Below are 17968 nucleotides of genomic sequence, written 5' to 3'. Positions count from 1 at the left end.
GAAACATGTTTCCTTATTCATTTTGATTTTTCCTTTTCCTAGAACCTTGTACACTTTCCATTTCACATTCACCACTACCCAAGTTCTCCTTTTCTATGCAACTCATTCCCTGTAGCCAGATGGCTATTTTCCATCATTGCATCACGCTTACAGTTCTCACATGTGAAATCACTTTCATTTTTAAAAAGTTAGTCTTTGTTTTGTCCCCCAAAAGGAGAGTCTTTTTTCCTTAACTGTCTTCTTTGCATACCCATATCCCGAATATGTGTGTCATTCTATGGGGACACAATGGTATTCTTACCCGCTGGTTCTCGACTTACTATCCTTTTGGCAGAGATCTATTCCAATGATACCCAAAGGTACTCTTAGCTTTCATTTTACACCCTGGTATTCTATTTACCATCCTTTTGGGGAGATTTATGATGAGTTATTGGGCTTTCTTGATGGTACAATGTTCTGTGGCAGAAACTGCTACATACTCATGGGCATCTAATGTCACTGGTAAGGTTAAGAGTCAGTCTGTAGGCCTCATAACTGAACTTGAGGATTTAAATACCTAAACTATGCCTTGCTTGCTTGTCAGAAAATTAAGAAAACATGAGATGCAAATGTTTACAGTAGAATATAATTTATTGTCCATGGGTAGAGCAGAAAAACCAAATCCCTGTGTCTCCTCATCCATAGGAAAGAGAGGAAAGTGCTCGTATGGTACAATTAGGACACAATAGGAAGTCCAGTGCCAATGTGCGTACTGACAACTTTAAGAACTTGCCAATAATCAGCAGAATAGTTTAGGGATTCATTTGAATCAACATCCTAATGAGGTTCATTTGTTCATTTACGTATTCACTCACTTATTAGGTTCATTTGTTCATTTACTTATTCACTCCCTTATTAGTTATTCATTCATCCATCAATCTACCCAACAACAATTGAACCACTTTTTATGCCTCAGGTGCAGTAAAGGATATCAAATGATTGCAAGAAAAATCAACATGCTGCCCTAAGTAGTTTACAACATCGTGACATTGTTTCCAGAAAGTTGAACAGAAAGATTATAGCCCAAGATACAGAAGCAGTTTCAAAAATGCCAGAAAGCAACAAAGAGATGCAATCAATTTCCCAAGGAATTACTTCAATAAAGGTGGAGGGAGGGAGGGAAGAGGGGGGTGAGGATAAGGCTGACATGAGAGTGTATTTCCTCGTAGAAACTGCCTATTGTCCAGGTATGATGAAATCTGAATACCCTCCTCTATGGAAGTAATCCAACTCTACTTCAGTTCTTAGTTGAGCAAGAACAAAAGGCACAATGCCTTCCTTAACTATCATTTGTTATTGTAGAGCTTTGGGGGAAGGGAAGCAGTTGCTAAGACAAAATAGACTAAAATTATGCTGATGCTGAATAGCAATCGTTTAACTGTGCTAAGTAAAAACTTTAGCAACCCTGGGATAATTTCTGTCCCAGAAGCATTTCTAACCTACATGTAAGGGCAAAGGAAGAGTTCATGGTAACTCAACTTCTTGTGGCTCTCTTTCAGGCAACTCCAGAGCTGCATCCTTCAAGAGCTAGCTGAGTTTGCAGAGGGCCAGACCTTTCGTTTCTGGCCAGTAATTGACTTGATCACATATGTCCTGGGCTTCCTTCCCTTCCTGAATCACTCACATTCTTTCCTGCTAGTGTTTCGTGGGACTATGGAAAGAACCTATTTATACCTTCAGAGTCTGCTTCCAGGAGAAGCCAACCAGAGATAAACAGTTTCTTAAACTTTTTCATGCACGTTTACCAATAATAACTTTTGAAGGGCACCTAAATACAGATCTTTCCTCAACTTGCTTACTCAGTTCTTCCTACAGCATTGTACGCTGTTATAACAATGACTCATTGCCATTTTAATTAATTGATTAATCCTGTGGTCTAGCCAGGGTGTCCTCACACCTTAACCGCTAGATAAGATCATTAAAAATCATCTTTCTGATCACCTTGATTCCTAATGGTAAAAGGCTTCCATGATTCAAGTGACTACTGAATTATAGTCTTTCTCTGAAGTTGGTGACTATTCCTTTCTTTTCATACTGGCCTTAATTCTAATATGGATCTCAGACCTTTCCATAATTTCTACCAGAAAAAGAAAGAAAAAAGTACTGTTCATAATCATTCATCACAAAGTGCTACACTAGATACCATTCTAAGTTTTTCAGAAGGTAAACACCACCAGAGGGATTCTGTTTTCTGTGGTCAGACTTAACTTTAAATGTTTTATCCTGTGCCTGTGTTGGAGCTGTGCTGTAAGTATTCTTAAATTTCATATTTATCCACTTACGTATAGAGCATTCATAAAGCATTTATTTAAGTTCAAAGTGAGACATTGCTTCTAAGACCCATTAAAACATATACCAAATATTGGCAGATCTGCAAGTCATCTAAAAAATAGGTTAGCATTTACATATGACCTCCTCTATACTTTAAATCTCTTCTAGATTATTTATAATAACTAATAAATGTAAATGCTATGTAAATGTTTTGTTTTTGCAATAATGGCAAGACAAAAAGCTAATATATGACAAATATAGATGTATTGTTTTCTTAGTAATTCTAATCCTTGGTTGGTTGATCCCATAGATAAAGACTCATTGATATGGGGTGTAGATGGGCCTACTACTGCCAGGCATGCATTCTCCCTGCCTTATTGCTGTATCCTTTATTGCTGCTGCATCAATAGATCCTGGGAAGGTGAAATAAAAAGACCTTGAATGTGTGTGTGTGTGTGTGTGTGTGTGTGTGTGTGTGTGTGTGTGTGTGTGTGTGTGTGTACCTGTTCTGGGTCTTAAATTCATGGCTTGGGTGCTGTCCCTAAGCTTTTCTTTGTTCAAAGCTAGTGCTCTACCACTTGAGCCACAGTTCCACCTTTGGCTTTTTTGGTAGTTAATTGTACATCAGTCTCATAGACTTTTTACCTGGGATGACTTCAAACTTCAGTCCTCAGATCTCAGCCTCCTGAATAGCTAGGATTACAGGCATAAACCACTGTATCTGGCAAGAACCTTATTTTTTATCTTCTTTACTTTAGGGGCTGAAGGTGGCAAGCAAGAGAGGTAAGACTCCCAGATATTATTTGAGAGACCTAGTTGGTTGAGAATAGGAAAACAAAGCTAATCTACAGATCACCCATACAGCACTGGTACACACCTACCCACAAGAAAGGCTTAGGGAATTAAGAAATAGGAGAACAGGCTGAGGGGACAAAACAAAACCACACCAAATGCAAGTCACAGCCCTCTGGGAGCATTTACCAGAACAAAATGCTGGGTAACCTAACAGCAGTGACCTGAGACTCTAATTTCCCAGTCCTTGTTATGAGTATATTCAGTCCATCATTTTTGTTTTCAAAGGCTTGATTAAGACAACTGATTATGGTATCATCAGGGCCAATACAACTGCTACAAGGAACTTATTGGCAATCCAGCTAATTGGGTAATTTGGAATATACTTGAATAGGTCAAACCTGAGATACCCTGATTAGTGGTTTGTGGCTTTCTTATTCAAGTTGTAATCATTCCCCTTACTCAGAAGAATGAATGTCCTTGTATATAATAATGAGCCAGTTGATTTTCTCTTAATTGAGCTCCCAGTGTAACCAGAGCCTCTCATTCACTGGGAGTGAGCTCTCAGCTTCACTTTCCCTTGGTCAGGAGACACCAGGGCTGGAGCAGACATTGCAGTGTGTTGTTATGCCTCATGAATCTCGCTGTCTCTATGTTACTGAATGAATCCACGGAAGAAATCTGAGACTGCTACAGTAGTTATTGATGTTAAAGTATGCTGAGGTCATGACTTAGCGAGTCTATTCTATTTGTCTTGATCCTTCTCCCATTTCTCTGTCTTTGCCTTACTTTGGGAGCCTGTAAGCTCACCAAGAGATATGACCCCTCCTTGTCTTTAAGAGATGTCTACCCACTCTCACCCCTCCATTTCTACCCCCATTTCACTTATTGCTTTGTCACCAGTAACTTAATTTCAGCATGAAATTGAATACTAAACTTATATCCTTGATCAAGTTTTAATAACATCAAATGCTGAACCATGATGTTTTTGAAGTGCTATCTTCTTTTTATTACATATTAAAGATACTGTGGAGAGGGGTTACAATTACATGAGTAAGGTAATGAGTACAATGCTCCTATAGAGCATTGTTGCCCTCTCCTTGGCTTTTCCCCTACCATCCCTTCCCTCCCCACCACCCCAACTCCTCCCTCCCCCACCAAAGTTGTAAAGTTTGTTTGCAACATAGTGTCTTGTACATCTCATTGTTACAATAGGTCAACTTATATCTTTATTTCAGCATTTTGTTATTTCCCTTCCCCTCCCCAAATTAGAAAAATGTATAAACAAGATGCAGGACACCAAAATCAAATACAGTGAAAACAGGGGTTATACCATGGTGGAAGAACAGACAAATGAAACAAAAAATCACATAGTACCATATAAATACATTAAAACAACAGCAAGAAAGATAAAACCTCTGTGTCCTTAACTTGGGGTTCATTCCGCTTAGCATCATTCCTCTTATATGGTCACATGTACATGGCTTTTCACCTTTTCTGCTTATCCTAGACATATACTAGTTATTGCAAATAAGGGAAGCCATGGGACCTATGTTTCTTTGGGCCTGGTTTGCTTCACTAGAGCTCCCCTATGACCCATCAATTCCACTTTTGGGCATTTACCCAAATGATCACAAACAAGGCCATACTAAAGCTACCAGCACAATTATATTTATCACAGCATTATTTACCATAGCTAAGAACCCAGAAGCCCCTCAGTATGGATGAATGGATCAAGAAAATATTATATATAGAGAGAGAGAGAATGGAATTCTATGCCTCCATCAGAAAGAATGGCACCACCCCATTTGTTAGGAAATGGAAATCATTGCTATCTTCTTGTGCTATAAATCCATACACTACAGACAATACTGGCACAATGGGAAAAACCTAACTTTCAGTGATTGTCATTCTTTTAGTGAATTACTAGATTACTTATCCACTGAATAAAATATATTAATGGGAGAATGTTTGAGTAAGTATAATAATATCACCAGGTGCCTGTGGCTCATACCTGTAATTCTAGCTACTCAGGAGGCTGAGATCTGAGGATCACAGTTCAAAGCCAGACTTGGCAGGAAAGACTGAGAGACTCTTATAGCCAATAAACCACCAAAAAATCAGAAGTAACGCTGTGGCTCAAGTGGTAGAGCACTAGCCTTGAGCTGAAGAGCTGAGGGACAGCGCCCAAGCCCAGAATTCAACCCCTACAAATGACAAAAAAAAAAAAGGAAAAAAAGGAAAAATAATATCCTAGTTAAATACAAATTATAGCAAACATATGAATCACTGGAAAGCTTATGACAAAATTCAATATCCATGGAACCCATGGAACTCATTGCAGGCCCAGGACCTTAAGTTTGATCTCTTGTCATGGAAAATTAGGAAAAAAACAGAAAAGTATCTTTATCAGGTGCTAATGACTCACACTTGTAATCCTAGTTTTGGGGGAGGCAGAGATCCAAAAGAACCTAGTTTTGAGAACAGCCAGGAAAAAAAATGAAAAGAAAAAACAGTGTGTGAGACCCTTGTCTCAACTAATGGCTGGGTGCAGTGGTATGAACCTGTCATGCCAGCTAGGCAGGAGATTGAGTTGGGATGAATGCTGTTCCAGGCCAGCCAGGATAAAAAGTTTCATAAGACTTTATCTCAGACTGGAATTTCCTTAACTGCACCTTCAGTTCACCAAACCTCTGCCCATCTTGTGACACCTAGATCAAATGTTCCTTCCTCATCCCATAAACATCTAGAGGACCAGAAAGCTTTCTCAACACAGCCAGTGTCAATTGTCCTCTCTTCTTGATTCTCACAAAATTGTTGCTGGCTCATACCTATAATTCTAGTTACTCGGGAGGCTGAGATCTAAAGATCCAGGTTCAAAGCCAACCCTAGCAGGAAAGTTGGTGACAGGCTTATCTTCAATTAAGTACCGGAAAACCAAAAGTGGCACTGAGGCTCAAAATGGTAGAGTGCTAGCAGGTGGCACCCAGGCCTGAGGTTAAAGCCCCACGACTTACCAAAAAAAAAAAAAACCCACCCAACAATATAATTTGTTATCATTTATACATGCATATTGTCTATCTCCTCAACTAGTCCAAGCACTACTCTAGTATCAGGTTCTTCAGATATACTTGAGAGAAAATAAATAAATAAACTTCAATTCTGATATCTTCTACCTAGATTCTGTTCTGGTATCTCCCACTGTATGGACTCTTCTTTGCTAGTCTTGACTCCAAAGTTTTGAACTGCCTGTGTTCTTCAATGCACTATTTTCATATTCTGAAGTCAATTACTTAGGTTTTCAAAGCTAGGCTTGCATACCAACATTTTAACTAAGTTTCTCTCAACACTTACCCCAGAGAGATACAGCATTTTATTCCTCTACCTACCAACTTCTAAGGACACTATATAAATGTAGGTATGATTCAGGAAACAAGAGAAGGATTAATTTTTTATATTTAGAAACATTATTTTTCTCACCACTTTATGACTAGAAACTGTGGTTTTTAGAAATTAATTTACTCAGGGTCACACACTTTAAATGTACGGCATATGTTTTTATTTTTATTTTCAGAGCTGGAGCTTGAACCCAGGGTCTGGAAAATGTTAGACAAGCTCTCTATCACTGAGCTATACCATCATCTCCTGATATATGGGACATAACCCAGTTTTACCTGACAAAAACAAAAACACAAAGCAAAAAATAAAAAAGAAGAAGAGGAAGCCTCTCATCTCTCTTATCTTTTGAGTCTACCATAATAGTTTGACAACTTAAAAATATACTCAGGAAATCTAAAGCTCTAGCTATGATTTGGGAACTAGTAAAAATTTACATCTGTCTAGTTCAACCTTGAATACATGATGTTAATACCAGAAAAAGGTATCAAGAATTTGTAAATCAATTTTTAAGAAAACAGGTAAGCACAAAATCACGTGTTGGTAGTATTAGTTTAATAGTTATTTTGCCTCCCAAATTTCCATTTTATCCAATGTTTTAGAGTAAATATGATGTGAGAAAAATAAGGATCTTTTCCAAAAAAAATCTAGAAAACCTCATTCCCTTTTCTGCTTTAACACGTAAGTTTCCATCTGCCTTCTGGGCAAGAAGAAATCTTTTGTTTTCATTTTTATCAAAAATAATAATTATGGATAAAATAATGTAGCTTCAAAGAGTTAGCCTCATTCTATCTTTGGAATTTCCTACTCTAGAAAATCCTTTCTTTCTTAGCAAAATATGACATAATTATTTGAAAGAAAGAAAAAATACATAAATGTTTGAAGCCAGAAGTTAATTGAATAAGACCTTAGATTCTGATGAGTTTGTATTTTATGGTTGATTAACTTGTTTTAATACCAAAAGATGCTTAAGAAACCCAATTATCCTGCCACTTAATCTGAGTTATTGGCTGTTTTTTGCTAGTTTCTAGATGTCTGACAGACCTCCGTTATATTTCTCAGTATGATGTGCAAAAGAAACTGAGCTTCAGTTTAAAAAGATTTAGATTTGACATATGAACAATTGCCCATAACAGAAAGATTAAATTATTAGATTCTTAGATGTTTTAATCCAAGCTTATATTCTCCAGTTACTAGTAGACTCCTGGCCCAGAGCACAGGGTAGCTATTGTAGGAAGTTAAAGCCTTAATATTTTTTCTATCACTTGTCTATTTTCTGCTAGTAAGGCTACTACCACCACCTTATTGTCTGTTTTATATAAACTGAACCCAGATGTTCGATTATAAATAAAGAAGGTAGGAAATATAATAATGAAAATCACATTATCTGATTCAGGTGCCTGGTGGCCGCATTGTAAAGAATACCTTACCATTGACATGCACACACATGCTGCTGGTTCTGTCCCTACAAAAAGTAACTGCTGTAGGTTTATCTTCTCTCACTTGCTAGAGAGAAACAGGAAAAAGCTAGACATAGATCTCCTAAAAGGCTATTGAAAACTTTTACATTTTCTTTCAAAATAAGGTTTCATAACTTAATCTTAACTCTGCAGATGGAACTCAAAACGTCCGTGAATCTCACATCCTATAGGTATATTCAACATTGTGCTCTGCATTTTTCTAGTGAAAAATTCTTCTAAAATTTATTGATGCTCATGAAACTCTGATCAGTACATAGTACATTAAGATCTAATGCTCTTCACTTAATTCATTTGTAACCATTTGCATACCACTAAGTGTATTTGCTGAAGTATAATAGACTCTATGATAAGCTCAAATAGTTTTAGAAAAACTTAGGGAAAGCCCAACAAAATAAATAAAGCTTGCAAGGGGAGGATGGGGAAAAACGAAAGAAGAAGAAAGGGGAAAATTCAGTCAATAATTCATTATATGTACCACAAAAAAATAAAGAAAAATAAGGAACGGGTGAGTCAAAGGAGGTAAATGTTGAAGGGATAACATAGATCAAGATGCATTGCATACAAAGCTGCTTTGTTAAATAGCAAAAAAATTCAATACATCTCTGTAATTCAAAAAAAATGAGGGAGGGGTTAAGAGAGTTGTGTGAGATTATTGAAAGGGTGACTTTGATCAAGATGCACTATATTCATAAACTGTTTTGTTGAATGGTAACTCTTTTTGTACAACTACTTGAAGATAATAAAAAATACCTCTTCAAAAAAAATCTAATATTTTGGCCAGGCACTGTGTGGCTCACTCCTGTAATCCTATCTACTCAAGTGGCTAAGATCTGAGGATCAAGGTTCGAAGTCAGGCAGGAAAGTCAGTGAGACTCTTACCTCTTGGTTCTGTGGCTCAAGGGGTAGAGTGCTAGCATGGAGCAAAAATAAGCTCAAGGACAGTGCTCAGGCTCTGAGTTCAAGCCCAAGGATGGGTTAAAAAAAAATCAAATGCTTACCAGGAGCTGGTGGCTCATGTCTGTAATCCTAGCTACTCAGGATTGCAGTTCAAAGCCATCCCAGGCAGGAGAGTCTGTGAGACTCTTATATCCAATAAGCTTCTAGAAAACTGGAAGTGGCACTGTGGTTCAAGTGGTAGAGTGCTTGCCTTGAGCTGAAGAGCACAGGGACAGTGCCCAGCCCAGAGTTCAAGCCCCACAACTGCCGAGAAATATACCTCAAATGCTCTTAAGTTCATAAAAGCTCTAGTATAGCAATTTTTCTGGATATCACTGAACCATTGGACTGACAGTTCTGAACCATAGAACCAAGTGTATAATGAGGTAGAAGACAGGAAGCCTGAGACATGGCTTCCTGACGGCTGGAGGCAGGATGAGATAATAGCTTGCAAGCACAGAACGGGAGGAAACTGAGCTGGTAGACTGGCTACAATGAATCTACTAGATTTACTATTCTCCAGGTGAATAATGCAGTAAGCACCCTTTCTTGGGTGGTACTTACTTCTGTTGTACCAAGTATTTGAATCAGAGCACTGAAACCTGCAAGTTACTGAGATCTGTGGATTTAGCCTGATTCCTGGTTCCTGCAGCTATTGAATTGAGTAGCTGCCATTTTGCCAAACATACTGTCAGACCCTAATCATGGGGGTCAATGAAATGAAGTATAAAAGAGAAGAAAAAGTAAGCAAGACTTGATCTAGCCAAATTTGTAATTAGGACATAACAGAAACTCTTTTGAACAAATTTGATAATTACAATTATTCTCAAACCATGGAATTTTAGAACTAGAAAATAATGAGTTTTAATTCAGCTCTTCTATTTTATGATAAAGCAACTAAGGACATTGTCCAGGATGGTCAAATTCAGCAGGCAAAGCTGAGACTGGATCCTAGGCTTGCTTTCATCTGCTCAAGCAATCTTTCTCTTGTTTTAAGTTGTACAATCACAACCTTTATATATTATTTATTTCAAGGGTCAGTTTCAGAAGCCTATGAAACCCCTCAAATACCTAGGCACCAACTTACAACTCCCTTTCTCTGACCATCAGAAGGCTAATTCCACACACCAAGAAGGAAGAAATTCATTGTAAAACATCCAAGTTGACAAGAGATAAGGTCCAACTAATTTTTTAATGAAAATAATTTCAATGTCTATACCTTTTATTTTCTACTTTTTCAAATCATAGTCTCAACTGGACCACTGGCTCATGATGTCATCTATAGTTTGGCATTGTTTGGGCAAGTTGGTAAACACATCGCTTCCTCCATTGTTCAATTCCTGCCTTTCCCGAGTGAGATCCTTAGGCAACCAGGCTTCATTAGTTCAGGTGCTAGCCTCAGGGAACTACTTGTTTTAATTAGAGGGATGAAATGGCATTTTAATTGTGCACAATGATTAATAAACATGCTGAGCTGCTGCATAATGATCCTCGGCTTGAAGAGCTTTCTCCCTTATTCCTGATATCTACATCCATTAACTGATTGTTATCCAGGTTGAGAGCTATGAGCTCTTCCTCCAACCAAATTGCACATTGTCTGTCCTCCAATGTTTCTGCTAATAATAATTATTAGAGCTAAGTCTTGCTCTTTTTTTGTAGTAACAGAGAGATAAAATGGAATTGGAAAGAGCTTGCAAAGTGGTGTACAGTCTCTATATATAGTCTCTATATAGTTTCTATATATATATATACAGTCTCTCTAAGTCTCTATACAGTCTCTACAGTCTCTCTACAGTCTCTATAATTTATTTTGCCAAACTTCCTGTGAAAGAGATAATAATAGGACCAATCTGACAGGACTTTACAGAGATTCAGTGAGACAAATTTCTTCATTCTTATCATCAACTTCATCATCATCATCATCAAGACCACCATGACATTGGTCAAAATTAGGTTCGCATTAATACCTTTTTAGAGGTCATGATAATGACCATATCACATGAACATTCTAATATAGGAATAATTTTCTTAAGGGTGGAAGCTCAAGGCATTTTCCTAATTTCCCCCTTATATTATGCAAAAAATGTGTGAAGGGTGTGTGTGTGTCTGTCTGTCTGTGTATGTGCACAAGCCCACTTGTACATGGGGTTTAAAGCTTTAATCTCACCACTCAGTAGTTAAAGAAAACACTTTATGTGAGTGTTTGAATATCTGTAGAAACTGAATCCAGAAAACAGAATGATAACGCATGACTTCACCCATGAAGCTGTATGTACTTGGGATTTGCAAAGGTTTTATTGGTCATTACTATAATTTGTACTATTATATATCCCTATTATAATATTATGACATTTTTGGTCACTATTATAATGTGGTGAGTCCTGATACTATTACAATTTTTCTCCCCCTAGGGTTGGCCCTAATAAGTTCTTTTCCTTTGTATCTCCTAGAAATTATTTTTTGAGGTCTTAGATCTATCTCCAAGTCTCAGTTCACCTGACTCGGTTTTAATTATTCTTTTTTGTTGTTGTTTTTACTTGGGCTTGAACTACTTAGGGTCTCAAGCATTCTCATATTGCTTACTCAGCTTACTTGCACAGCTGATGTATACCATTTGAGTCCCAATTCCAGCCCAGGTTTTGGCTAGTTATGTTGAGATACAGTCTCTCAGACTTTTCTGCCAAGGCTGTCCCAAACCATAATCTTCCAGATCTTAGCTTTCTGACAGCATGAGCTGTCAGTATCTAGCTTGAGAATATTATTGAGGATGTATTGATGATCTTTTTCCCAGTTCAAACCAGATCAGCTGCCACTCTTTCTTATTTGCAAATGGATATGGTGATGTTGGATATTCTACAAGCTGAGGATATTCTGTTCTTTTTTTTGGGGGGGGGGGGGTCCAGTCGTGGGGCCTGAACTCTGGGCCTGGGCGCTGTCCCTTAGCTCTTCAGCTCAAGGCTAGCGCTCTACCACTTGAGCCACAGCGCCACTTCTGGCTTTTTTTCTTTTTGCTTATGTGGTGCTGAGGAATCGAACCTAGAGCCTCAGGCATGCAAGGCAAGCGCTCTACCACTGAGCCACCTTCCCAGCCAGGATATTCTGTTCTTTAGCTTGAATTATTTGAGACAGATGCTAAAAATAGGCCAGCTGATCTACTGATATGCTTACTTTGATATTTTGATATCCTACAATAATGACACACCAGTAAATTAATCTGTACTTGAGAAAAGTGTACATATGATTGAAAATAGTTGAAACTAAACATAAAAACTGCTGTCTACCTCCCCAAAATGTTAATGACTTCATGGAAAAGTCTGCCCCACTGAAGATGTCTTCTTGTACATAGGGTCATTATAGTTCAGTGAAGCAGATATGATTGATTACATAGACCAAAGTTTACCTTGCCCTGCCCCCAGGGCACTTTTAATTCTCATTGCTAAATCCTTTAAAGGCACACAACTGTCCACAAAAGTCAAAGGGGAGAAGGGAATGAACACTTTATGACATAGTAGAGCCAAAATAAGTTTGGGAATAGGTGCTAAACCTAGGATTTGAGAAAAAGTAAAAGAAAATACATTTATCTCTCATTTTCTTAGAAAGGTAATCTATAAAGTCACCCACCTAAAGTTCAAAAATCTAATATTAAAAATTTTAGTGGATCAATCCTACAAACTTAGCTAAGTAAGAGGCAGAGACTGAGGATTATAGTTTGAGACCAGTCTGGGCACAATGTTCACAAGACCCCCTCTCAAACAGTGTCTATGGGCAGTGGTGTACACCTGTCATCCTGGCTACGTGGGGAGGCACAAATAGAAAGATCACTGTCTTATAAACTCTGGGCATAAAGCAAGATCCTGTGGGGGGAACACATGATACAGAAAAAGACTGGCAAGGCTCAAGTGGTAGATCTACTGCCTATCAAGCTTGAGGCCCTGAATTCACCGAACAGTTCCCCCTGCCGTATCGCCAAACACTGAACACTTAGAGTGTTGCTGAGGATGTGGCAGAAAAGAAACCTGAAAGCAGGTCCTGAGCAGTTGGTCACTTGAAGTGTTGCTGAGGATATAGAGAAAAAGAAGCCTGAAAACAGGGCAATAGCCCATTAAGTTTCATCAATAAAATAAAATACTGCGACTTCTTTGGAAAATCATTTTTCAAGTTCAGAAAGCTACCATGTGCAAGTGTCACCTTGATGTGGCCTAATCATGCATGATGAAAGGGACTTTGGGACTTTTCTCTTTACTTTGACTCACAGAGCCAAGGCCAGAGACACAAAAATGAATGCAGAAGCAAATGAAAACAAGTAAAAACTTAACATGTAGTCAAACATTATACTCCTCTGCATTATTTTGAGAAATTTCCATACAATGCCTTGTATGAAAATATTCATGCATTTACTTCCAAAAAATTAGAAGCTAAAATCTCCCTGAACGAGGGTACAGACAAGCAAACAATTGTATATCCAATGGAATACTATTTAGTGAGAGAAAGAACAAAGTAGTGATGCATCAGATAATAAAGATAAATCTCTAAATGCTTGTACTTAGTCATAGAGACCGGAGAAACTTATGCTCTATGAAGAAAACATGAAGCAAAGGTTGGTGTAGGGCAGAGGATAAGTGGGTGATGAAGGAAAAGCATGAGCACACTATTTTTTTTTTACCATCTTCATTATGGTAGTAGTTTTCTGTGTGCAAATACTTAAGATAATCAACCTTCTCGTTTGAAATAGACAGTGTGTTAAATGTCAACTGTATTTCAACAAAATTGTTTAAATAAAAAATAAATGGATATATATGTACACACACACACACACACACACACACACAGAGGATCACTCACCTGAATATTTTGACCATAATATCTGTTCTAAAGGACCTGGTTGGGAGAGATTTTATAGTGATTAAACTTACAGCTGGCTAAATATGATAGTATTAACTTCTTGACTGTTTGGACCTTGCATAAACCAACCAGTAGTGTGTTAATGAAGTCAAAGTCTTAGGTCATCTTTCTACCTTTCCCCCAAAATTTAGAAGGGCTTAGTAGGAGAGAGTTTTGTGAAAAAGCCAGAGGTCATACTCTACCTAATACTTCCATCCAGCCCTTTACGTAGCAGTCAGTCAATCCTAGACACAGCTTTGCCAACACAATGCTGATTGCCATGAGTGACCTCAACTTGCCTAACCTGTCTTCCAATTTTTCTTGTAACATTTACCCTTCAGAGACATTGCAGAGCAGCTGCAGAATACTCATTAGAAAATCAACTGCATTCTTTTTGTTAGTGGGGTAGGGAGGAAGCAAACTAGGGTTTGAACTCAGGGTCTTAGCTTTTTTCTCACAAGACTAGCACATGACCCTCAAGCTACACCTCCATCTCTGCCTTTTCACTGATTAATTGGAGATAAGAGTCTCAGGAAAATTTCCTGCCTAGTCTGGCTTCAAATCATGATCCTCAAACCTCTGCCTTCTGAGCAGCTAGAATTGTAGGCATGAATCACCAGTGCCTACATCATCTACATTTTTATTGTAATATTTCTTTCAAAGTATTTTAAACCCCAAAATTAGAGCCATAGTGAAATGGTTCTTGAAACAGGATAGTTTCTGAGAAGTTTGCTAACTTAGAGAAAAAAATTATTTATACATAATGTAGACTGAAATGTATTCATATAACTATTAAATCAGATGCACATATATTTATAATGTATTATACTGAATTTATATTATCCATGAATATTCTTTAATAATCAAGAACAAGTAGATTATAAAAATTCAGATTAATCTGTACTGACTGATTAGTTTAATGTTATTCTTCTTACCTTGTTAAGAACAAAATATATTTATTAAATGCCTATATAATAAAAATTATCAGAGCAACTTTAGAACTATTTGTGATGAAAGAAAGAAAATAAGAAGGAGGAAAATGGAGAAGAATGAAAGATATGGGACAGAGAGAGAAAAAAAAAGGAATAAGGAAGGAGAGAGAAAGAAATTGGATCTGCATACATGTTCTTTACTTTGTTGGTGGAGGAACTCATTACTTGGGTTAGTTTAGATTCTCATTTTCAGTTTTCTATCTTTTTCAATCACTTGAAACCTTGAAACATAAGTTAGTGTCTGGGTTCCAGATAAATTGAGTAGGCATCTCTGAAAGCAGGGCCAGAGAGAGATATACAAATAATAGTAAAAAGTGGTAGGGTAGCGCTGTTTTGATGTTAGCTGTCCTTCTTAGGACATTTTGAATGCTACATACTTTGGCATTCTTTCTCACTTCAGATGAAGTCCACAGGACAAATGAAGCATAGTAGCACGGGAGTCTTTGCTGAAGATGGGTAACATTTTCGGAGATGGTGCTTCATATCACACATCCTACAGCCAGAGCCCCTTGTTTTCCTCAAAATCATGTCTTCCTTAACAGCTGAGTATCTCAAGAGTCAGCGCTGTGAAAAGGAGCAGTTGAAAATAAGAATGGAGCTTTGCATAGCAATTGACCTCCATGGCAAACTTGTTCACTCTCAGAAGGCAAAAGAGAATGAAGGAACAGCAGAAAGAGAGAAAGAAGGAAGAAAAGGAGAGCAGGAAGGAAACAAACCATAAAGTTAGCAGGCCTACCTATCCTTCGAACACATTTTAGTTAACATGCTATTATTTGATCTTGCCTTTCACAACCCTGTGTATTCCAAGTGGGTTAGCAAACTCTTCTCCCAAACATGCTCCGTAACCCAGTAAGATAATAAAATATTCTTCATATCAGTTAATATATAAAGTAGTCAAGTTGAATGCTATTTTTATGCTAAAGCAAACCAAGATCTGGAAAAAATAAGTGGGGAAAGTATTCATTAAAAGAAACCAATGATAAGAAAACTATCCCATGATATAAGATAGGGAATGGAAACAAGTAGTGATATTGTTCATGATTAATGGTTTCAAAACTCTAGCATAGGTCTGTTTCTGAACTTTGCAGCTTCATTTCCAGTGTCCCTGTCAAACAATAGGTCTTAAATAAGCATGAAGCCCAAGCTGACATTTTTTGCAACCTTGATGTGATTTGCATGCAGATGATCAACACACCACACTTAGAGATGACAAATAGTAACTTGTTGAAATTACTATAAGACTCTGCCAAAGCTGATTCTGTAAGGATGCAGTTTCTGCATGCCTCACAAGTTCTATAGAGCAGCCAGTGATCTGACTCTGTGTCACACTTTCCTAGCAAGCTAGCAGCTCTTTGCACATTGAATCTAGATATAAGTAACATATGAGATTTGAATATGAATGGTGGAAGGGGTGACTGATCAAAATACATTGCACTTATTCAATGATTTATTGAATCAAACCCCTTTTGTACAACAACTTAACTATAATTTTTTAAATGTTAAACAACATTTGGTTTTCATAAAATGAAGCCTCTTTTCTTGGCTTGACTTTGCTAGTTTCTCTTTTTTTCTATTATAGAGTTCATTAAACTATGGGTAACAACTGATGACTCAAAGTTCCTCTCTGCCTTTGTTTAGAACACCCTTGGGTATCATGTATAATATTAATTGGTAAATTAATATGTTCAAGCTAAATCCAGCCATTGCCTCCTTTTGTAAGTATTGCTGAGCACTGCCATATCCACTTTATTTTATTTTGTTTTTGGGGGAGAGCCAGTCGTGGAGCCTGAACTCTGGGCCTGGGCTGTCCCTCAGCTCAGTAGCGCTCTACCTCTTGAACTACAACGCCACTTCGGGCTTTTTTCTTTTTTCTTATGTGGTGTTGAGAAATCGAACCCAGGGCCTCAGGCATGCAAAGCAAGCGCTCTACCACTGAGCCACCTTCCCAGCCCTCCACTTTATTTTGTATATCACCAATTGTGCCTTTCCTGCTACAATGGCAGAGTTGGGTAGATGTCATAGATGCCACATGACTCACAGAAGCAAAAAATGCTACAGACCTTTTTGAAAAACTTTGATGACCCTCGACTTAGAACAATCTACAAGCTTCCAATCTGCATTATCTACAATTTACCAGGTAAGATGTAGTAAAAAGAAGAAGAAAAACTCTTCCTCTAATTCAACAGGTTTTCCATGGAGCTAAGGAACTTCCATTTCTGCTTCTTACTCTTTAATGGACCATGTCCTCTGTTGCCATTTTATTTATTGCTGCATCTATGTTGTCACTGTATTCCCTGAAAAGTTGTTGACTTACTAAGCTGTTGACTTTTAAGTTTGCAATGAGGATGACCAGAAGAGGCAAAGATCATTTATCTCAAATCCATGAGAAGATCTTCATGAAGAAATTGAGAGTTAATTTTCCCACCATAAAACATTGAAGTGTAGAACACTGAATTAAAAACAGCAAAGAGAGGCAGAGGGAAAAGACACAAAAGAAGCCAAAGATAAATACACCAAGAGTACTTACTTGGTAAGTGTACTCTGGATAACTAGGTTAGAATGTTCATTCAGGGCAGTGGGAGACAGGACCAGACTTCAAAGGACCCTGAAAAGCAGAGAGACAATGTTACTGCATCATAAGCTAATCAAATGACTGCTTCATTATCAATTAGAGATGAGAGAGAAAAGAAAAGTGAAACTGGAATAAAAGTGAAAACAAGGTTATTATTCTAAGCATGGAGTTAAAAGAATATTAAAAACACAGTTCTGTGAAAAAAAAATCAGTATGGATATCTTCTTAGTACTACTATCAGGGCCTTGTTCTTGCATGACATACACTTAGTCCATACCTCCAGTCTCTGTAGGTTATTTTAGAAGTACTGTCTGATTTTATGTCCTGGCCAACCTGAGCTGCAGTTCTCTTATTTGTCCTCCCATTGTCCCTGGGACAGCAAGTTCACAACACTGCATCCAGCCTTTGTGCTTTCTCCATAGCTAGGAAAGCTAGCCTATGCCACAACTCCCAGCCATTGGTTGGAATGGAATGTTTTGAACTTCATTTTGCCTGGAACAGTGTTCTCTCCCGATCTCCGCCTCCCAAATAGTGTCTTTCATGACTTTTTAAATACATTTTCATTACAAAATTTTTCTCTGGTCCACAATAGGTCTTGCTCCCTATCT

General features: G+C 37.7%; 1 long non-coding RNA gene across 1 annotated transcript in view; it reads right to left on the bottom strand.

Moving 5' to 3' along the window:
- LOC122117505 overlaps positions 1 to 17721 on the bottom strand; it is a 37674-nt gene extending 19953 nt beyond the window's left edge. The window contains exons 1-2 of the long non-coding RNA XR_006149176.1: positions 17638 to 17721; positions 17316 to 17393 (exon numbers count right to left, since the gene is read on the bottom strand). This is a non-coding gene — a long non-coding RNA (uncharacterized LOC122117505). The remainder of the gene's footprint in view (positions 1 to 17315; positions 17394 to 17637) is intronic.
- Between the last annotated feature and the right edge of the window lie 247 nt (positions 17722 to 17968).

This window comes from Dipodomys spectabilis, unplaced genomic scaffold, assembly GCF_019054845.1.
Source record: "Dipodomys spectabilis isolate Male_0828 unplaced genomic scaffold, ASM1905484v1 ptg000141l, whole genome shotgun sequence".
NCBI classification, from domain to species: domain Eukaryota; kingdom Metazoa; phylum Chordata; class Mammalia; order Rodentia; family Heteromyidae; genus Dipodomys; species Dipodomys spectabilis.
Note: the sequence above shows the minus strand (reverse complement) of the source record. Positions and strands in the feature narration are given on the sequence as shown.